Below are 10,497 nucleotides of genomic sequence, written 5' to 3'. Positions count from 1 at the left end.
ACATGAAGGTGGAGAGTGGCAAAATGGTTCAATCGTGAACCATTTACTATTGAACCAAATGGTTCAATCTAACAGTACAACCACAGTATCACACTTCCTGAGGAAAAAGACTACACCCTGAAGTGTAAACGTCATGCAGTGCTGATTGATAATGGGTGCACTCCCTAGAGTGAAAATGGTAGTAGGTAATACCAGATGGTAGTAGGTTTTCTGAAGCCAGTTTTCTTCATAGAAGCAGAGGATTCAAGCCTATACAAGAGGTGATGGAGGTGAGCCATATGTGTAGAGAGCAGTCTGTTTCTATGTTATCATAAAAAGAAGAAAGGCCTTCAGGAAGGACTTAGAAATGTCATACAGAAAAATAAAGCACATTAAATAATGAGTAACATATATAGAGCAAGCATGCCATTCGTATTAATTTTTCCAGTGCTGCAAAACTAAGTTCCACAAACTTAGAGGCTTAGAAGAACACAAATTGGTTATCTCACAGTTTCTGTTGATCAGGAGTGTGGGCAGGGATTAGCTAGATCACACCAGTCTGAGACCAGGTGTCAGCTGGGGATACAATCTCATTTGAGGCTTGGGGCCCTTTTCCAAGACCATTCTGGTTTTGCAGAATTCATTCTCTGCACACTGTGGTCTTCAGTTCCCCATTATCTTGCTGGCCATAGTCCATGAGTTACTTTCAACTCCTACAGTCAGGACTCAGGTCCTAGACATGTAACGTTCCCACAACAGCGCAGCATACTGCTTCAAAGTCGGAAGGAGAATATCTATCTCCAAGAAGAATTCAGTCCACTTATGGAAGACTTAAGTGATTAGGTCTGGTCATCCCCAGGTTAATCTCACTTTTAAACTCAAAATCAACTGATTAGAAACTTTAGTTTTACCTGCAAAGTTCCTTCACCTTTGCCATATATGACTGGCTAAAGGTATGATAGAGGTTCCATCTGCCCTCATGAAGAGATGTTTTACAAGGGCATGGGTCACTGAGGGTCTTTTTAGAACTCCATCTTCCATACCATTTATACAAGGATACTGTAATAAAAAGTAAAAACAAAGAGCAATACAAGAACATAAAATCTTCACTAGAAAAAGTTCTTAACGTGAAGCAGATGAAAACTATGACCAAACATTTTGCAATGAATGTTTAAAAAATTTAATTCAGTAATCATTTCAAGGAATAGAGTCCACTAAAGGGATAAGAGATAAAATATGAACTATCAAACTTCACATACAACAGTAGGATAATAAAACATTTTACAGATAGGAAGATAAAGAAGAAAGGGCCTGTGGAAAAATAGATACTGTAAAAATCAAGGTGAAGGAATGTAGCAAATATAAATTAAAAAAATATACAAATGAAAGCAAAATGATGAAAAAATAAAAAGAAAAAAGTGTTGGTAAAAGAAACAAAAAAGATTCAACATTTATTTCATGGAGTCCAACCCTCCTAGTCAATCAGAAAAAGACAATTATATGATCTCACTCATATGTGGAATTTAAGAAATGAAACAGAGGATCATAGGGGATGGGAGGGAAAAATAAAATAAGATGAAATTAGAGAGGGAGATAAACCATAAGAGACTCATAATCACAGGAAACAAACTGAGGGTTGTTGGAGGGGAGGGAGGTGAGGGGATGGGGCAACTGGGTGATGGACATTAAGGAGGGCACGTGATATAATGAGCACTGGGTGTTATATGCAACTGATGAATCACTGACCTCTACCGCTGAAACCAATAATACATTATATGTTAATTTAATTTAAATTTAAAAAATTTAAAAAGAGAAAAAGGAAAAAAATTAACACCTAAAGGACAGAATAATATTTTAAAATATAATTATATTATTAAAAAAAAGACTTGAATAGACATATTAAAATTCACACAGAAGAGATCATACCATGTTATGTCCTAATGAAGTGTTCAGAGTTTGAAGATAAAAACAATTTTTTATGTATCTCGATGAAAAGATCAAAACACTTTTTTTGAGGAGAAAAATATCTGGATTATATCAAATTTATTCATAAAAATTTCAGTGTTGGAAGACAATGGGGAATCATCCACAAGAGCCTGAACCATGGAAAAGGTGACCACAAATTTTCAGTGAAATTGTCCCTCAAATATACAAGTTAAAATTAGCTTTTTAGCCATTCTTGAAAAAGCAATCGCAGAATATATTTTGACCATTACTAAGAGAACAGATGAGCAAACTACTAACAAAAACTGGCCATGAGAGTTGCATATATTTAACAGAAAAAAAAGAGAAGAAAAGAAAAGAAAAACAAAGAAAGAAAAGGAGAGAGAGAAAAGGAGGGAGGCAGGATGCAAGAAATGAGGAAGGAAGGGAAAAGGAAGAAAAGAAGAAAGGAAAGAAGTAAGAAAGAAGGAAGGAAAGAAAAAAGAACAAATGAAAGAAAAATAAATATAATGATTAGAATAAGAAAAAAGAGCAAAAACAATTTCTGATTATTTTTGTTTTGTTTTAAAGGGAATTCTTTGAAAATCAATGTATGAGAATTTTAGAAAAATAGAAAAAGAACAAATACGATTGTAATTGATGAATAATCAAAAATTATAAGAAACATTTTGTTTATCTCTTTCAAACTACATTTTAAAATCCAAATGATGAGGTGCCAGGTTGGCTCAGTTGGTTAAGCATCTGACTCTTGGTTTCAGCTCAGGTCATGGTCTCATGGGGCGTGAGATGGAGCCCTGGGTTGGGGTTCTCGCTCAACAGGGAGTCTGCTTGAGGAGTCTCTCCCTCTGCCCCTCCACTTGCATGTGCTCTCTCTGTCTCTTTCTCTCATACATATAAATAAATCTTTAAAAAAATAACAAAAAAAAAATCCAAATGACATGAATAATTTCCTAGGAAAATATAATTTATAAAAACTGTGTAAACTCAGAAATTTTCATATAAAATATAAAGAAAGCTATTATGGATCAATCTCACCTGAAAAAAATCAAGATTATATATTTCCAAGGAGTTGCCATCAAGTCATTGAATAAAATATCATTGTAATGCTATTTAAAAGAATTTCAGAACCAAATGTATGGAAACTTACAAGTTTTTTTTCTATAAAGTGATAAATTTCCAAAACCTCACAAAGAGAATGTGGTATTAAAATTATATGCCCATCCCTTTACAAGTTAAACAAGTTGATAAACTTCAACAACCATACATGAAAGGAAAAGTAATTACTGAAACAGTAATAAATAAAACATTCCTTAATATAATAAAAAATATAATTGTATCAGTCCCAAGCCCAACCCTCAAATTTAGTGGGGTGATACTATAGGCATCCCACTAATATTGGAAAAATACAAGAATGCCTACTATTACCGTGATTTTTAAAAATGAACAAAATCCAGACATTCTACATGATTACACAGCTTATAATCCTGTACATGACCAAAAAAATAAATAATTAAGACTACATAAGCAGTCAAAAGATCATTGAAAAGCTAAAAGAAAATATAATGCACATTACAAATAAACTTCCTTAATATATAATGAGCTCTTGCTAACTAATATGAAAAAGACCAAAAACCAAAGAGAAAAATATGAATAAAGAGTATCTACAAAGAGTTTGCAAGAAAGGAAATATAGCCTTTGAAACCTATGAAAATTAATGATTAAAAAAATCAAATAAAATAAAATCAAATGTAAATTAAAATTATGGTGAATAAGCAGTTTTTACTGAACAGATTGACAAAATTCAAAGATTTGATAACACAGATGCTGTTTTGGGAAATTAGGCTCAAAACATTGCTAATTATAGTATTATCTGAGACAATACTTATGGAAGACAATTTGTCAGTATACCAAATTATAAATTTATATGATTTTTTAAAAGATGTTTATTTATTTATTTGACAGCAAGAGAGGGAACACAAGCAGGGGGAGAGGGAGTGGGAGAAGCAGGCTTCCGGCTGAGCAGGAAGCCCCATGCGGGGCTTGATCCCAGGACTCTGGGACCATGACCTGAGCCGAAGGCAGAGGCTTAATGACTGAGCCATCCAGGTGCCCCAATAAATTTATATGATTTTTGACACAATACAAATCTATTAGGTATATATATATTTTGCACAAATAAAATTATGCATATGCAAGGTACTCATTGAAACATTTCATAATAGCAACTATTGAAAACAATCTAAGTGTCTACCAACAGGAGACTGATTAAATAAATTATAGCATATCCATACAATAAAATCCCATGCATCTGTAAAATAGAATGAATAAACAGAAATACATGATAAAAATTGAAAGACATAACTTTAAGTGTAAAAAAGGATAGAATTATACATATTAATAGTTCAGGTACTATTCCCCCTTTTTAGTATATGCTTAGAGGCTAATAATGTGTGTGTTGATTGCAAGTAGGATTAAGATAAGCTTTGACTAAGACCTTTAAATATGTTTAATATGTAGTTTTTAAATTTTATTTTTTAGTTTTAAAGTATTTGAATACATAAAATAGTATTCAAAAAAATAGTATTTTGAATAAAAATACTAAATAGTATTAAAAAATACTATTTTTTAAAAAAATCTTTTTGTACAGTCATAAATGAATTTCTTTAAAATATAAAATCATTTAGAACATATAAATGTTTGCTTAAAGATGAGTAATAACTTCATTGGGGTTAGAATCAATATGAAAATATAACTCAATATTTATAAATTATGTTAGAGTTAGCATTTACAATATACTAGTAGAGGAAAATAAGTTACCAAGCAATATTATTGTACACAATGATGGTGACTTCTCCTGCTCTTTTTTTTTAAAGATTTTGTTTTATTTATTTAGAGGGAGAACATGCTCACAGGGATGAGGGAGTGAGGGACAGAGGGAGAGGGAGAGAGAGAAAAGAATTGCAAGTAGACTCTGTGCTAAGTGTGGAGCCTGATTGGGCTGAACAGCAGTCTTCATCTCATGATCTGAGATCATGACCTGACCTGAAATCAAGTGTCGGACGCTTAACCAACTGAGCCACCCGGGTGCCCCATGACAGTGACTTCTCTTAAATGTGGGTGGAAGTGTAATTGAGTTGGATAACAATGAAAAAATATAACTTGTTTTCATTGTGTTTTTTTCTCTTGCTTCTTTCAAGATATTTTTCTTTATCTTTGATCTTCTAAAGTTTGAACACGATGTGCCTAAGTATAGTTTTGGGAGCATCTTTCCTGTTTGGTGTTCTGTGAGCTTCCTGGATCTCTGATTTGGTGTCTGACATTAACTTGGGGAATTTCTCAGTCATTATTGCTTCAAATATTGCTCCTGGGTTTTTTGTTTATTTGTTTTTTGTCTTTTGTGTGTGTGTTTGTTTTTCTCATTCTGGTATTCTCATTAAGTGTATGTTACACCTTTTGTAATTGCCTCACAATTCTTAGATATTTTGAGGTTATTTTTTTTTTCCTCTGCTTTTCGATTTTGTAAGTTTCTACTGACATATCCTCAAGCTCAAAGATTCTTTGCTTAGTCATGTTCAGTCTACTAATGAGTCCATCAAGGCGTTCTTCATTTCTGTTATGCTGTTTTTGCTCTGTAGCATTTCTTCTTTATTCTTTCTTAAAATTTTAATCTTTATGCTTATATTATTCATCTATTCTTTTTTTTTTTTTTTAAAGATTTTATTTATTTATTCATGAAAGACAGAGAGAGAGAGGCAGAGGGAGAAGCAGGCTCCCAAGAAGCAGAGAGCCTGACGCGGGACTCGATCCCAGGACCCTGGGATCATGACCTGAGCCACCCAGGCGCCCTATTCATCTATTCTTATGTGTTGTATACTTTTTTTCACTGAAGTTTTTAGCACATTATTCATAGTTAAAAAAAAAAAATCCTGGTCTGATAATTCTAACATCATGGACTAATTCTGATACATGTTCAGTCTCTTCAAACTGTTTTTTTGCCTTTTTCACTGCCTGTTTTTTTTTTTTTTAATATGTACATGATGTGCTATATAAAAGAAAACTGGTGGACAGGTCTTTAGTAATTTAATAGTAAAGCATGGGGGTAGAGGAAACATTTTACAGTCTAATGATTAGATCTTGGCCTTTAGTTAGCCTGTGCGCTTGGACTTGAACTTCACTAGGGCTTCTCAGTCACACCCTCCCCCCCCTTCCATAGGACATGACAACAGCTTGTGTTGGGGTTTCTCCTTCCCAGAGGTCAGTTAGGCTCTGATAAGACCCCAGCGCTTTCCTGTTAGATTATAGTAAAATAGTTTCTCCTGAGGGCAGGCTTTGTAATCTAGAACAGAATGCCTTTGGGCATTCTAAATTGGTTCTTTTCCCCTCCTGCTGGAAGCACCAGGGAATTTTTCTTCAATATTCAATGTGAGATCAAAGTTGAGCTCCTGGAGGTAAAACTCACAAGACTGCCCGTACGTCTCCCCACCTCCCTCCAAGACGGGGTCCTCTGGAGTTGAACTAACAGACTTGTCCACATTGAGCCTCCAGCAGTTTGTCAATAACAGTTCAGATTTTCCCACCCAGACAGGGACTGGTTCCCATGGAGGGTTTTGCTTGTGGGTTTCTACTCCAGTAAGTTGTGATTCTCCGTATCTGCCTGCATCTCCAATCTCACAGGGCAGTGATTTGCCCTGTGACCTCATTTTTGTGATAAATCTAAGAGGACTTGTCTATTTTTCAGTTTTTTCAGGTTTTACTTGTTTGGAAGGAGTGACAGTTTCTAAGCTCCTTATCTACTGGATTGGAAACCACAAGTCCATCCCATTTTGTTTTTAAATTTATTTGTTTCTTTGGACTTTTCTTTTCCTACTCAGAAAAAATTAAAGATACACTTTTTTTTTTTTTATTTCTTGAAAATACACACAAAATTAATACACACAAAATATATCTTAAGGACATTTTTTTTTCCTATTTGTAAGCCTTCTTAATATAAAAATTAATGGGCATTTTTAAAATACACAATTTTAAAAGTTTCTGTCGAATTACAGAGATGTATTTTGATCTATTAATTTTTTATCATTGATAGTTGGAATGTATAAAATAGGCACTATCACATGAAAATAGATTCATGATTTGTAATATTGCAGGTTTGAAGTCTTAAATAAGAAATTTGAAAAATTCTTTTCACATGTGATTCCCTCAGTGAAGAGTCTATCTGTAAAAATGTGTGATGTATTTATACTTGTATATGTTGTTTAAGCATGTGTATTCTTGACAGGAAAGTACCTCCACAATGTTGGGTTTGTATGAAAATCCAATCTTCTACTTAAAATATTACATGTCTGATGAATAGAAGAAATTTCCTCAGACCAACTTCTGTACAATTCTCCACCTTTGCCAACACACTTTTGGTAGGAGACCCTAAAAAACATATTTACATTGCCAGATAGTTCTTTCCTTGCCTATTTTGGTTATGACACCAGATGGGTTACACAGCGGGTAGGATTGTATTCCTATACTGGAACAATTACTGATAACTAGTAGCAGTGACTACAAACCACACACACGTATCCCATTAAACCAGAATAAAATATCCCCAAATAAAATCAGCTAGATCTCAAAAATGCCACTCCCTTGACTACCAAAGTTCACTTGTTAGAAAGACATACATAACGAAGAACAATTTGCAAATGGAATCCTGAAGCATTAGCTTCATTAGTTTTGTTGTGAATCAACCCAGCGGGAAAGACTTGAATACCCCTATATGGACCTAGGCTCACGAGAAAGTTTTCATGAAGATTGCCTTCCAGAATCTGATTTTTTTTTTTTCTGACAAATACAAAAGATATTTGAAACTCCTGGGACAAGGAAGCCCTGAATTAGGAAGGTAAAGATTTGATTTTCCTAGGAGTTAAAGAGAGGAGGTCCTGGGAGGCAGAAAAACACCGTATATTTTCTTCTTTTAAAGAGCTTTTTTATAGACTGAGAACAAGAGAGATCAATATATTAATACTTTTTTTTTTTACTCAAATTACCAGGAACATTTTATAGATTGAAAAGACAGGTCTGAAGTTCAGAGACATTGTGCTCACTTATGTGAGCTTGCGCAATTACTCTCCGTCAGAACACAAACCAGAACTCAGTTCCTCGCTATAAGGCTCAGTGTTTTTGTTTACTATACTTCACTTCCGTCTTGCCATTTTTTAAAGCCACCTCTTCATGTCCCATAGATGTGTGTACAAGAACATATGACATGAAGAAACTGAGAAAATACATCTGCTCCTTATTCCAACTCAAAATGTATCTCATTGTTTATATTGTGTTATACCATATGAAATTGCAACACTAGTGGACCAAAAATGCTCAAGTGTTGACATTTTCACAAAGTTCAACTAATATTCACCACATAAAGATTTTGTATTCTGGGGCATAGTCTCCTCTTTTGTATACATTTGGGATCCCTGCCTCTTAATTCTACTCAGAAACACTTCCTACCATGTCCATCAATTACATTAGCAAACTGGTGTATTTGTGTGCTCCCCAAATGACAAGATATAACCAATTTCATATTATTTAACCTAATATTTAACATGTTTAGAATTGTACAACATGATTTCTCCTTTATTATATGTTTGGCATTTTATAACTTGAAGATTCATGACTCAGGTATGAAGTAAATTTTAAGATTTTTCTGAGATCTTAAACAGAAATTTTAAAATATTAAGTGAGCAATAGTTTATCCAAATTAAAAAAAAAAAACTGTTTGTTTTCTCTTACTTGGAAATGTTTCACTTGGAGGAACCTTAATAATTTATCTTTTTTAAAAACAATTTTCCAAGTCCGCCTAGTTATAATTTGAGTTCAGTATATTCAAATTTGTCAGAATATTCATTTCTAAAAAATAATTGCAAACAATTTATTAGATCTAGTGTATAAAACTGTAAGAATTTTTGATATGTTATAATATCCATTTATCAAAGCAAGAAAGACATGATATGCTTTCTTTTGTAAAAGCAGAAACCAGGTTTTCTTTAAATAACAAGCCTATAATATATCCACACAGACTGGCATGCAGTAGTTTTTGACCTACAAAGATGACAGTTCCATGTGTTTCAACCTACTATGCATTTTTTATTAATTGTCCTAATACTTATTTTAGAACAGATAAATACTTACATATGCATGTATATATTATAATATACGGTGAGTCTTTAATTTTATAAATATAAATGGACAAATTTGTGTAATTTATTTTATTTTTTAATTTTTTAAAAGATTTTATTTATTTATTTGACAGAGAGAGAGAGCACAAGCAGGGGGAGCGACAGGAAGAGGGAGAGGGAGAAGCAGGCTCTCTGCGTAGCGGGGAGCCCAATGCGGGGCTAGAGCCCAATGCGGGGCTCGATCTCAGGACCTAGGGATCATGAACTAAGCCAAGGGCAGACGCTCAACTGACTGAGCCACCCAGGCACTCTTGTGTAATTTTTTAAAAAACTTAGTTTATATTCTCTTAGATAAGATGGGCAAGGTTTATCTGCATTGTTATTTTATTTACTAATATTTTTTTTTAAAGATTTTATTTATTTATTTGAGACAGAGAGAATGAGAGGGAGGAGGGTCAGAGGGAGAAGCAGACTCCCTGCCGAGCAGGGAGCCCGATGCGGGACTCGATCCCGGGACTCCAGGATCATGACCTGAGCCGAAGGCAGTTGCTTAACCAACTGAGCCACCCAGGCGCCCTATTTACTAATATTTTTGCCCTTATTACCACAAAGGATGAACCATAAAGTGTTCAAGTTCTCACAAACAGTTCACTGCATTCTTTTTTTTTTTTTTTAAGATTTCATTTATTTACTTGACAGAGAAAGACACAGCGAGGGAGTGAACACAAGCAGGAGGAGTGGGAGAGGGAGAAGCAGGCTTCTGGCAGAGCAGGGAGCCCGTGTGGGGCTCAATCCCAGGACTCTGGGATCATGACCCTAGCCGAAGGCAGACGCTTAACGACTGAGCCACCCAGGCTCCCCAGTTCACTGCATTCATGTATATGATAGCTAACATGTTAAATTAGGCAATGTTCTTTTTCACACAACATACATCTAAAACACTCAACTGAAACATAAAACTTTAAGTCATGCATATTGTAGCTAACATCACACATGTGCAATTTTTAACTAATACTTTAGTTAGTATTACTAGCTGGTTTATACAGCTGACAAATTCTCCTTACAAGGACCTGATCAGTGAAAATGTAGGGCAGTTTCTTCTAGGGGCCACTCTTTTATTTATGAGTGACTTATCAACTTAAAGAAAAATATAACTAAATTTGCCTGTTCATTGTATAAAACTTGTACTATACAAATGATTACAAAGTAGAAGGAAATCACCCGCAACCATATCATCAAAGAATACAGTTGACTTTAAGTCTATTTATTTCTAGGCTTTTTACTTCAGGATTTACTTCTACTACCTGCTCTTAAGTTCCAACTTGGTCACCCAGGGTTCCAAAGGGCCAAAACTTTGGACCCATCGGCCACCCTCAGGTCATGAGAATGGCCCAGCTGTTTGCTGACCAAGTTC

Source organism: Neomonachus schauinslandi, chromosome 4, assembly GCF_002201575.2.
Source record: "Neomonachus schauinslandi chromosome 4, ASM220157v2, whole genome shotgun sequence".
Lineage (NCBI taxonomy): Eukaryota > Metazoa > Chordata > Mammalia > Carnivora > Phocidae > Neomonachus > Neomonachus schauinslandi.
This window is presented reverse-complemented; position numbering follows the sequence as displayed.